Raw genomic sequence first — 13,269 nt, 5'->3', positions numbered from 1 at the left:
GTTTCCCAAGATTTGGTCTACCCTTGAGAATGTTCCATGCGCACTTGAGAAGAATGTGTAACCTGCTGTTTTTGGATGAAGTGTTCTATATATATCTATTAAGTCCATCTGGTCTAATTTTTCATTTAATTCTATAATTTCCTTGTTGATTTTCTGTCTGGATGTTCTATCCATTGATGTTAATGGGGTGTTGAGGTCCCCTACTAATATTGTATTGTTGTTGATGTCTCCTTTTAGTTCTGTTAGAGTTGCTTTACAAATTTTGGTGCTCCTGTGTTGGGTGCGTATATATTTATAAGTGTTATGTCATCTTGGTGGGTGTCCCTTTTATCATTATATACTGCCCCTCTTTGTCTTTCTTTATCTGTTTTGGTATGAAGTCTACTTTGTCTGATATAAATATGGTGACACCTGCTTTCTTTTGTTCATTATTAGCTTGGAGTATTGTCTTCCATCCTTTCACTCTGAGTCTGTGTTTGTCTTTGGGGCTGAGGTGTATTTCCTGGAGGCAGCATATTGTTGGGTCTTGTTCTTTGATCCATCCTGCCATTCTGTGTCTTTTGATTGGAGAGTTCAATCCATTTACATTTAGAGTGATTATTGAAATGTGGGGGCCTACTGCTGCCATTTTATCACTTGTTTTCTGGTTCTCTTGCATTTCCTTTGTTTCTCGTCCCGTATTTTTGGATTACTAATTCAGGTAGGTAAATTTCTGTATTGGCTTTCTTCTTATTTGTAATTTGTGTCTTTATTCTTGTTATTTGTTTAGTGGTTACCAGGCAGTTTGTATAAAACATCTCATAGATGAGATAGTCCATTTTCTGATAGCCTCTTATTTCCTTAAATTAAAATCCCTTTTCTCTTCCCCTTCTAGGTTGTTATTGTCAGATTTTTTTCCCTCTTCCTTCTTGTGTTGTGAGTTTGTGGTTAGAATGACAGGATTATATTTATTCTTGGTGTTTCCCTTCCTTTTATCTTTAATGTTTTATTTAACTTTTGCTAACCCTAACCTGCTGATGGAGACGTGCTACTTTCCTTTACTGTCGTTCTACTTATCTCCTTTGCTCTGGGTTTTGTAACCCCTTCCTTTTTTTGATTTTTCAGGTACGAGGGTCTCCCTGAGCATTTCTTGAAGAGGAGTTCTTGTGGCAATGAACTCCCTTAACTTTTGTTTATCTGGGAAAGTTTTTATTTCTCCATCTTATTTGAAGGATATTTTCTCCCAGTAGAGTATTCTTGGCTGCAGGTTTTTGTCCTTCAGAGTTTTGAATATATCATTCCACTCTCTTCTAGCCTGTAAGGTGTCTGCTGAGAAATCTGCTGATAGCCTTATGGGGGTTCCTTTGTAGGTTATTTTCTTCTGCCTGGCTGCCCTTAGTATTTTCTCCTTGTCGTTGACTTTTGCTAGCTTCACTACTATATGCCTTGGGGTTGGTCTTCTTACCTTGATAACGTTTGGAGATCTATTCGCTTCTGTCACCTGAAGTTCCATCTCTCTCTCCAGGTTTGGAAAGTTCTCAGCCATTATTTCTTTGAACAGGCTTTCTGTCCCCTTCTCCCTCTCTTCTCCCTCTGGTATACCTATAATCCTTATGTTGCGTCTCCTAATAGAGTTGGATAATTGTTGGAGAGTTTCTTCATTTCTTTTTAGTCTTAGTTCTCTCTCCTCCTCTGTCTGAAGCATTTCTATATTCCTATCCTCCAAACTGCTAATTCTTCCCTCCATATTATTGACCCTACTGTTCAGAGAGTCCAGATTTTTCTTAATCTCCTCCATTGTGTTCTTCATCTCCAGTATTTCTGATTGGTTCTTCTTTATAGTATCAAGCTCTTTTGTGACATAGCTCCTGAACTCGTTGAGTTGTCTATCTGTATTCTCTTTTAACTCATTGAGTTTTTTAACAATGGCTGTTTTGAATTAATCGTCATTTGGGTTATAGATTTCATTGTCTTTGGGATTGTTTTCTGGGTACTTGTCATTTTCCTTCTGTTCTGGAGATTTAATATATTTTTTCATACTGCTTGATGGCTTGGATTTGTGCCTCTGCATACAGATAGAGTTTAGTTACTGCTTCCACTTGTTTCAACTGATGTGGGGGAGTAGCAGCTGTTTAGACTGCACCAACCAGGAACGCTGTCAGCTGTTGCTGACTGGACCTGGGCCCCTCCTCATAGTCACAGTGGTCCTGTGGGGTACTTCATCAGCTGTGGGGGCAGTTGCGAGGGGGCCTCAGGCTGCTGGTGCCTACTGTTGCAGACCTCCTAGGTGTGCTCCCTCCTTGGGGTCTGCAGCAGTGTTATGGGCTTTCCCAGCAGCCGGGAGCAGGATCACCTATATTTGCAGCTCTGTCACTGTCAGAGCCCACAAGATCTCACTTGTCCACTGTAGGTCACAGCAGAACTATGGGTATATTCTGTAGTCTGTGGTTAGCTCACCCAGCTGTGCTACTTTTGCCCCAGGGCCTTTCAGCCTTGTGATTGCTGGTTGGGGCCTCTCCACTAGTGCTGTGCAGAGGTTTTTGCTGAGGCTGCTGTGGGACTCTAGGGTTTCCCCCTGGGCTGTGGAGCCAGGCCGCTGGAACTCTACCCAGCCCCCAGCCACTCCCACAGGATCTCTGGGTGTCCCTTGCCCCTGCTGGGACACAGCTGGAGTCCTTGAGTCAGAGGCAGTTGGCAGGCTGCTGCCCTGCTTGGGATCCTCCTCTCCTGGAGCCTCCCAGCGTTCTGAATGCTGGGATGAGCCTCTCTGCTAATGCCTAGTAGAGGCCTTCCCTGCTGCCGGTGAGGTACTCTGGAGTTTCCCCCTGATCTGTGGAGCTGGGTCCCTAGAGCTCCACCCGGCCCCTGACCACGCCCATGGGATCTCTGGGTGCCTCTTGCCCGCTCTGGGACACAATCGGAGTCCGTGAGTCCAGGGGTGGTTGGCAGGCTGCTGCCCTGCCCTTGATCCTCCTCTCCGGGAGCCTCCCGGCATTCTGAATGCTGGGTGGGGCCTCTCTGCTAATGGCGAGTAGAGGCTTTCCCTGCCACTGGTGCAGGACCCTGGAGTTTCCCCCTGGGCTTAGGTGTAATCGCAGGGGACTTAGGGCTGTAGTCACCTGTTTTCACCGTTGCTCTGCCAGTGCTCACACACTCCCGCCCTTGGTGCATAGCAATGCTATGGGGGAGTCTGCTGGAAGAAAGCCACTTGCAGGTACTAGGCTGTCTGGGGGTCGGGGGTCGGAGAGTTTTCACCTTTCTCCACCTCCCCCCGGGGGAAAGTCCGTCTGCCTTCTCACGTATAGCAGCATGGGTCTCTCAGGCGTCCTGAGATGCTATATGGATATCCTTTGTTAACTGATGAATGTCCAATTAGTTGTAGATTCGAAGAGGGAGAGACAAAGAAGACTACTCACTCCACCATCTTGGTGATGTCATCTCTCAATCTGATTTAGGTTTTAAAGCATCACCTATGGATCGTAGGGTGATGAGCATGGCCTCTGGGAGACCAGCTAGGAGACAATTGCAATAATTTAGCTTCTGGTTGACCACAGTGGGAACAGCAACCCTGGGTGGTTTCATTCTGGATATATTTTGAGTTTGAACCAATAGGATTTCCTAATGGAGTGGATGTAGGTTGATAAAGAAAAGTCAGGATGGTTCTAAGGGTTTTGGCCTGAGCAACTAAAAAAATGGAGTGGCCATTTACTAAATTGTAAAAGACTGAGAGAAGAACTTGCCATCTATAGATGGCAAGTCAGGGTACTGTCTAGTATGGTCTGATGACATGAAATATAAAGCTGGGCTGTTTTAGTGAAGAGGAAGAAATAATTGAGAAGCAGCAATGAGGGACCGCCCTCCACTGGCCCGCTTCAGGCCCAGTGATATGACCTTTGTGGGAGAAGAAAACAGTAAACCACTTGAGAGGACAACTAGGAGAGCGTTGTCTTCAGGAGAGAGCCAGGTTAAGGTTAGATCAAGAGATGAAGGGAACAGGAACTTCAGGGAAGTTGAGGATATAGGAGTTTTGTTGAGATTAACCACTTCATCGTCTGAGCTTTCGCATCTTCTGTTCTCTGCCTGGATTGTTTATTTTAAACAACTTTATTGAGGTAGAATTTGCATACCATAAAATTCACCCATTTAAGTAAATGCCTTTATTTTAGTAAATTTACTGAGTTGTGGAGTCATCTCCCAGATTATTTTAAACCCTCACCCAGTGGACAAACGCACTCTCATTCTTCAGAACCCTTCTCGGCTATTCTCTCTTCTGGCAAGCCTTTCCTGACCTCCCCAGACAGGTTTATACTGATTCTCGATTGTGCATTCTCGTAGTCTTCATTCCATGCCAAACCAAATTGAAACTGCGCTCATCTCCCCCACGATACTGTGAGCCCTTCAGGGGCAGAAATTCTCTTATTCTTCCTTCCTAAAAATGTCTGGCACAGAGTAGCTGCTCATATTTTTGAAACAAGTTTAAATCAACATGAGAATACATAGTAGAAACCTGAGTTGAGAATCATAGGTGGGAGGTAAGGAATCTGACAACTAGCCTTAATCTCAAAGGAAAAATTGTGTTAGTTATGCCAAAACTAAATGGTTTAAAACAACAAGCATTTATTATTTCACACAATTTTTGTGGGTCAGGAATTTGGGTGATGCTCAGCCGGGTGGTTCTGCAGGTTGCAGTCAAGGTGCCATCCAGGGATGCCTCTGAAGCTTGACTGAGGCTGGAGGAGCTGTTTCCAAGATGACTCACTCACATGACTGGCAAGTCAATGCTGGCTTTTGGCAGGAGGCCTTAGTTCTTCGTCATGTGGCATCTCCATAGGGCTGCTTGAGTCTCCGTAAGGCTCCACATGGCCACTGACTTCCCCAGCGCAAGTGATCTGAGAGAGAGCAGGGCCAAGCTGCACTGTCTTTAATGACCCCGTCTTGGAAGCCACACTCCATCATTCCCACACTTTTCTTGGTGACACAGCTCAGCCCTATTCCATGTGGAGGGGACAACACAAGGGCGTGACTACCAGGAGGTGAGAATTGTTGGAGGTCAGCTTGGAGGTGGGTGATCATAGACGTTAATTAATTTAAAAGTGAAGTGATGCATGCCTAGTACATGGCAAGCAGTTAATAGATATGTGAACAGGAGAGGGCAAAAGGCAAAGAAATTTTAAAAGAATGGGGGTTGAAATGACTTGTGTGGCTAGACTGCTAAGGAATCAATATGAAGTTACTGAAAATATTGCTTAGCAGCTGTTTAGGTTAGACAATGGTATTTTAGACATTTGGATAACTTTTTATTTGACTGTTTTATATGCTATTTTCCCCCCTGCTTAGAATCAGCGAAGTCTCTCCTAAGTGATCAATGAAGACAAATGCTCCAGAAATACCTAGAGGAAAAGCGGCTGAAAAAATTAAGAGAGAAACCTCAGCGACGACCATTTATAGTGGGTATTTATAGACCTGATAAGCCTATTATGCTTTCATCAATACCAGCACACCAACCAAAAAAGGTAAATTTAGTATCATAACTTGATATTCAGAAATAGTTCTTAACCAGACTTTTCTTTCAGAGATTATACTTGATCTTAGCCAAGAGGCCAAGAAGCGATTCTTTGAGAGTTTGAATGACTAAAATAACCCTTTCCCTGTAGTCCTTTATTCACTTAGCTAGTTGGCAGGAGCCGGGAATGACATCCTAATAGTTCAGAAGATGGAGATCAGGTCTCTCGATGCAGCCATTGGTAGGTTGACATGGGATAAAACCAGCAAAGCAGTTAGAGCCGGGCTGGACGGTGACGGCCGTGTGAAGGATTTGGCGTCCATCCTGTCGGATGCGGAGAGTCAAGAGAGGCTTATACACGAGCTTGTACCATGATCAGATTAATAATTCAGGAAGATTACGCTTGCCTGGAAGATTGTAGTCTGGAAGGGGAAGAACTTATAGGTAGGAAGACTGTAGTGAGACTGTCGTGATAGAGTAGGTGAGACAGGATAAGGGGACTGGGGCAGTGGGCTTAAAGGAAGAAATAGGTGTGAGACATCTTAGGAGATAAATTTGACGGGGACCAAGTAGATGGCGAGGGGTGAAGGAAATTGAAGAGTCGGAGATAAGATGATTCTGAAGATAAATTAGTTTGAGCAACCATATAAATTGTGCCGCTGCTAAAAGAGGTGTGGAAGGCAGGAAAAGGAACATGCCTAAGTGGGTGCATATTGATAATGCTTTTCTGCTTTTTTTTAAGCTCATTTGGGCCATCTGGATAAGAGGCAGTTGGGAATAAAAATTTGAAAATCTGGACGGAGATCCATGCTGAGATGTGGATTTAGGGTATGATATTGGGAGTATGGATGGAGGTTTAAGCTGTAGGGCTAAATGAGACCACTCCAGTAAAGATACATACATTGTGAAAGAGTGAGGTCTAGAGTGCACCTTCAGGTGGGCAGAAGTCAGGTACCAGTGATAGGTCAGAGTGGCAGGAGAGCTAAAACAGGACAGAAGCTGGAGGAGGGGTGATCTAAAGAAGAGAATGATCCATGAGACAAGAGAGATGAAGCTTGAACACAGGCAGCTGGATTTGTAAATTAGGTAGTCACTGGTGATTTGCTCTTTTCAATGTGCTCTTTTCAAGGTAGTCTCTTGGCTGTGTATTCATTCCTGATTTAAATAAGAATTGAATAACGTAAAAGCTCAAGATATCACCTGTTTTTGTTTGCTTCAGGAATGTCATTAATTTATTTGAGAGATCTTTGATTACTCTGTGTATGACCTTAGGATAACGTGGAAGTAAACAAAATTAGTAGAATGTAGCTCAAGGTGGAAAGATACAGAAAAATATGGTGTGTATGTGTTAGAGGAGGACGAGATTGTTTCTGTTTGGAGGAACATCAGAGAAGACCTCTTGGAAGGGGCTGAACTTAATCTGGCTTCTCAAGAGTATGTAGGACACCAGTCATTGGTCTAAACTGTAAACAGCTATTTACAAAGTGTTATATGTAGGGGGAAAAAGACACACATTGTTGTGTTAAATGATACGCTTCACCAGTAGTTTTTTATTCTACTTAGACAATAGCCATTGCTGAATATTGTTTACTTTGTGCCTCGTTTCTTCAGCTCTAGATCTTCCCTGAGATTTGGAAGAGCAAGTGGCTCCTAATCGAGAGGAGAAGTCTGATTGTGCTTCAATTTTAGAGTTGATAAATATCGTATTACTTTTAATCAGTCCTTGTCTTGCTGGATTTCTTCCATGCTTTGTGATCAGGTCTCCATTTTCTTATGGACAGAGGACAAGTGCATAATCATTGGATTTGAAGGCAAACTGCCAAAGCTAAGAAAGTAAGCTGTGCAGTATCTTTTCATAAACAGGAGAGAAGAGATCTTAATACTCTAGTCTCTTCATCGACCCCTTCCAAATATTTCCAGTTAAGCATATTAACAAGGATTCTAATACCTGGAAAATATAGTATGAAATTTCTCCTTTGTCCTCACTGAGAAATATGAGTAAGTTTTGAGGCTTTTAAGCATAATTTAAATCAAACCAGAACCAGAAAAGAGAGTAATTTAAGTTAGCAAGTATCTTTTTGGCAAATATCTTTTTGCCATAAATGATTAAGGGTTAGATGACTAAGGGTAAAATTTAACTTTAAAATGGAAACTTTATTTTGTAATGAGACATGGAAGTAAATTATGGCAGTTCATTTTTTTTTAACTTTATCTTCTTTTGACTCTTTTAATGCTGTTCCATCTTGTATGGATTGCCAGTTCAAAGGCCAAAGCCCAAATGGAGCTGACTAGGGTGTAGTTGATAGTAGATAAGTGTTACTAAAATGATGAATCGTGCTCCTTTTCTCAGAGTAAGTAAATTCATTTTAAATCTATTATCAGCTTCAATCATAGTGATTATTTTACTAGAGTTAACAGTACCAAACTCCCTGTTATTGGTATGGTGACATAGAGCAGTTTTGGCTAGATGCTAAGGAAGTACTCACTTGAAATATTCATTGCCAAACATCCCTTATGAGATCTATACCAACTCGGTGTGTCTCTCTGTTTGTTTACTGGGCTCTATTATGCATCCATGTCACTATAAAATGCAGATGGGGATATAACGCACGTAGGGTGGGGGATAAACTTACGGGTCTTCAGAACACAATTATGGACAAAGTTAATAGGACGATTACTAAAATAAAGTGAAGTGGGCAAGGAGGGAAATAGTATGTCTCTTTATCAGGTGAGAAGGCTCCGTTTCATTTATTCAATAAATTGAGTCACTACCATGTTCCTCTAGGCTCTAGGACATAGTAATGAATAAAGCAACATTCCCTGTTTTCGTGGAGCTTACATGTGAGATAGGCAATGAAAAGAAAAATATATAGTATGTGATGGTCATAAGTATTATGCGGGAAATAAAAAAAAGAGAAGGCAAATGGGGAGTATTGAAGCTGGTACAGGGTGGGCTTCTGACGGGGCCTCGCTGAGACGGTGGCGTTTTGAATGAAGTCTCCAAGGAAGTTGGAGAGTGCACTGTGGGAAGAGTTTTCTATCCAGGAGAAGACTTTTCCAGACAAAATTTAGAAGTTTTGAAGCGAAAACATGCTGGTATGTTTAGGGACTCTCAGAAGATTATAGTCAGCTATTTTGAATAGCTTAGGCTATTAGCATTTTCAAAATTCTAGGATTCTACAAAAAGCTTGTAAGGAAATCTATGTAATGGAAAACTTTGTTCATCTCATCTTATTTGGGGTGGTGGATTTTTTGCTGGGTCATTTACAATAGTCAGATTTCAGAGGAGGGGTCAAAATACAGATTGAAAATGTGGTAATTTGATTCATTAAGCAATTAAATCACGTAGCACCTAATCCTTTAAATAGATCGTTAATAGGAGTGATGTTCGAGCAACACAATCTGGTCAAAGACAAACTTCTGAAAAGAAAGTGTCCAACGAGAAAACAGGTAGGGGTGTTAGCAGCAGGCGCCACCAGTGCAGCCTCCGCGGGAGCAGCCTTCGCTGCACTGGCCACGCGAGCAGCGCGTGGTGAGAACTGTTCCTTCATCAGTGGCTGAAGTAGAATGCTCTGGTCCCTGAGGTTTTTCGTGTTCAGTTTTTAAAGTCATCGTGTACTTCTTTGAGTAGGCGAGGAGGAAACGGGAGATTCCAGGTCCCGAAGACAGGTTCAGTGCCCCACCATCCACTTAGCACACAGTGGGCGCTCAAGCGGTGAAGTATGAGCATTGGTGTGGGCAGCGCCACAAAGTGAAGATTAATGGTCCCAGTAAATTACAGCCCATTTGTTTGGTGGAATACAGTGTACCGTTTAAGAACAATCCTGTGAAAGACACTTCATGACATGGTTCAGGATATATTAAGTGGGCAAAGAAAACAGGTCAAATTCTGAACAGGATGATCACAACTCTAAAATATGTATGTGAATATGTGAACATAGGAAAAAAACTGGAAAAGCATACCCTGAAGTGTCAGCAGTGATGATTTCTGAATAAGGTCATCTTGAGTGATTTTTATTTATTTATTTTTTGAGGAAGATTAGCCCTGAGCTAACATCTGCCGCTAATCCTCCTCTTTCTTGCTGAGGAAGAGTGGCTCGGAGCTATCATCCGTGCCCATCTTCCTCTGCTTTATATGTGGGACACCCGCCACAGCATGGTTTTGACAAGCAGTGGGTGGGTCCGCACCGGGATCTGAGCGCCTGGGCTGCCAAAGCAGAAGCGTGAACTTAACTGCTGCGCAGCGGGGCCAGCCCCTCTGGGGTGATTTTTTTGCATTGTTTTTGTGCTTTGCTTTTCCTGATTTTCTATAATAAATATGCATTTGGTAGTCAGAGGCAAAAGGTAAAATACTTTAGCGCCTTTTGTTTTGAAAACAGATATCCTATACTTGGCAGGAAGTTATATCTGTTTTTATTGTATTTAAATAGGATATTTTAAATAGGATATTTTAAAATGACTTTTAATCATAAAATCCTTTAAGGCATAGATTCGTATTGTTGCCTTTTTTTCTTTCCCAAATTACCTAGTACTTTTTAATTTTTTTGAGGAAGATTGGCCTTGAGCTAACATCTGTGCCCATCTTTCTCTAGTTTATATGTGGGACACCTGCCACAGCATGGCTTGATAAGCAGTGCATAGGTCCATGCCCAGGATCTGAACCAGCAAACCCCGGGCCACTGAGGTGGAGTGTATGAACTCAGCTGCTATGCCACTGGACCGGCTCCTTACCTAGTACTTTTAATGCAGAACTTTCTATCTAGTTAAAACGGATCTGATATGTCATTTTTATTTTAGATAATAAAACAGAAAGAAAAGTACCCAATCAGGGAAGCCCTGCCAAAAAGATCGAAGAAGAACCAGGCAAGGTAGAGTATAAGTATCTTTTTATTTCTAGACATTTGGAAAATCTTATTTTTATTTTCATGAAGCTGAAATTAAGCTTACAGAACTGCTTCAAGAGGTTAACCTCCACGTGTGTGAAAACCTCTTGAAGCACAAGGAAGCATCAAGAGGGTTTACTGTTATGGTTTGTGAGGTGTCTCATCTTCAAAACCTTATAGGTAGAGAATGTGTAGTTTGGTTAACAGAAGAGAGAAAATAAAAACACAGCTGATGAAAATCTTCATGTGAGCATCGGCTAGCAGATGGGTGCAGTGGGTGAAATACATTGACTCTGGATTCAGCTGGGCCTGAGTTTGCCTATTGTCTCGCTTCCAATTGGCTATATAATCTTGGGGAAGTTATGAGTTTGTTCTCCCAGCTGTAACATGTAATATCTACATAGTGTAGTTTCAAGAATTAAATCACCTGATGTTTCTGACAGCATCTAGCATAGTGCCTGGTAGAGTCTTCAAAAAGAGCCACCATTTCGAGGACCCAATCCCTTAATTTATAATCCATGCTACAATTCCTTAGACTTAAAAAAAAAAAAAAGTTATGCCAAAGTGTAAGAAACCTGGCTATATTCTTACCAAAAATCAGACATAGTTCCTCCAAGGAAGGCAGTACAGGGTGATCACAGGCGAGCAGCTGGACCTCACAGCTCCTCCCTCAAGGTTGCTTTTCTCCTTAAGGATTATCGCTAGTGTCTACCTTTGCAGTCACACAGGCCTCAGGGACAGTGTTACCCTTAAACTCTCGTCCGGGTAGAAATACTCTGCTTTCAATTCGTATCTCATTAAAACTCAGAAACATAGAAACCTCTAAAAGTTATGTTGAAATGGGTGGGTTAAATTGGCAAAGGTGGTCGAAAGGTACAAACTTCCAGTTATAAAATAAGTAAGTAGAGAATGTAATGTACTGCATGGTGACTACAGTTAATAATATTGTATATTTGAAAGTTGCTAAGAGGAGATCTTAAAAGTTCTCCTCACAAGAAAACAAAATTTGTAACCGTGCATGATGATGGATGTTAACTAGACTTACAGTGGTGATCATTGCACGATATACAAATATTGAATCATTATGTTGTATACCTGAAACTAATGTAATGTTGTATGCCAATTATGTTACAGTAAAAAAAATACCAAATAACAAATTGACTTGAAAAAGAAAATACGCTTCATATTTTACATGGTTAATCTTACTGTGTCACATTGAAAAATAGTTCTTCTCATATGATAAAGTTATTTATAATAATCCAAAGTTATTAAAAAAAGGATTTTGTCCTTGTCAATACTAGTAATCCAATGAACATTGGATTTCTGATTCTCAAACCTTTGTAATTATCAACATAATTTAAGTAAAAAGATATGTATTTGTTAGGTGAGTGAATTTTTCCAACATTAGTTTTCATATATTTTAATTTTCGGTAATACCTAAAACCTATTATATAGTTTTTTTTTAACATGGATTTGTTCTCCCTCTTTCTGGACCATAGCAATGGTTTATGTAGCTGGTCTTCTGACTCCATGTAAACATTTAATTGTTTTTGTTTCTTAAATTATGTACATGGGACATATCTCTTAACTTTCACATTTTCGGGCCTAAAAAATTGGTCGAATGTATCCCCAGAAGAGAGATTCTCACTCTATTCTGTTTATTCACATCCAGGTCATTTCTTTTAAAGTTGATAGTGAAGAAAATACTTTGGAATCACAAACCAGTGTGACAAACGGAAGGGATCCAGATGGGGTCTTAAAGTTACCTAAGGCAGATCCTGCAGAAATGAAAAGGAGGCCATCCTTTGCACCAGTAGATTTTCTGTTTCGGCCGCCAGATGGTCTGAAGAGCTATGACGTAACACCTAGGACTCCAACAAGTACCGCTACTTTGACAGCCAGTTACAGCTGCATCTCTTTAAAAACAGAAGTGTAAGAATAAATATTATTAATGAATTCCTTGCTGAGATGGATAACGAATGCCTTTCTTAGATTTGGCCTGTGCTTTTTAAGTTATTTATTTAGTAAACTATGTTCATTATAAACCATGAAAATTTGACATTTCCAAAAAATTTTTCAGAAGGCTACAATAATGTATTTGACAGGTTTGATATTTTCTGTGCATTATTATTTTCACGATTCAATTTGCTTTTTTTTTTTGCTTTTAAGATGTGACTTAATTGTAACACTTAGAAATAAATTTTTAGAAAGAAGGAATTGCTATACTGTAGCTCAGACATGGTTTGGATTTTTTTTGTTTGTGTTTTTTTACTGAGTATTACTTTATAAAAACTATCTCAAAAGACAAAATGATTAACTTGTAAGGTGGGGAGAAAAAATCAGTTTGAATCTTTAAAAGAAATGGCAAGGTTGCTTTCCAAAGGCTAGCTGGTGGCAGATTGGGAACTGCTCAGCGGCATCCGAGCCTCCTCAGTGCGTAATTCCGGTTGAGAGGTCTTTGCATCTGTGGATCTCATTGCAGGGAGCAGAGACGGGCCTTCCCACTGGAGGTGTTCATGGTTTTTCCCTCCAGATTAGACACATTTTAAAAAACAGAAACATATTTCTATTTTATCCCATGTTTTTAAAAAACAACATAATTTTGAAATCCTTCAATGAGATGTATGGGGTTCATGTTTCATGAAGTGGATTTTTGCTCTTGTTTAGTGGTGAGGCTCCAGAAGTAACAAAAGAAATGTTGGCACGCAAAAGGAAAACTTCAGTACATCAGGATTCCGATGAATTACGGCGTCCTTTGAGTTCTCTGACAGTTGGGAGCACAGATATGGTATTTTAATGAATTTTTTACTTGTTTCTCTGAGTAATGATTTATCAGAGATTGTTTCGAGCCCTTTTCACCATATGGCTCACCGTGTAGCTCAGGGTGTGATCTCAGGGTCAGAA

The 13,269-nt window shown here is 41.0% G+C and overlaps 1 long non-coding RNA gene across 1 annotated transcript; it reads left to right on the top strand.

Annotated features, from left to right (window-relative positions):
* The first annotated feature begins 5,316 nt into the window (after nucleotides 1-5,316).
* Nucleotides 5,317-13,153, top strand: LOC139045685 (uncharacterized). The gene is made up of 4 exons (XR_011504580.1): nucleotides 5,317-5,492; nucleotides 10,280-10,350; nucleotides 12,038-12,297; nucleotides 13,033-13,153. It is a non-coding gene; the product is annotated as an uncharacterized lncRNA (long non-coding RNA).
* The last annotated feature ends 116 nt before the right edge of the window (nucleotides 13,154-13,269 follow it).

The sequence above is a fragment of the Equus asinus genome, chromosome 7, assembly GCF_041296235.1.
Source record: "Equus asinus isolate D_3611 breed Donkey chromosome 7, EquAss-T2T_v2, whole genome shotgun sequence".
NCBI classification, from domain to species: Eukaryota; Metazoa; Chordata; class Mammalia; order Perissodactyla; family Equidae; genus Equus; species Equus asinus.
The sequence above is the reverse complement of the archived record's forward strand: the minus strand, read 5'-3'. Positions and strand labels throughout refer to the sequence as shown.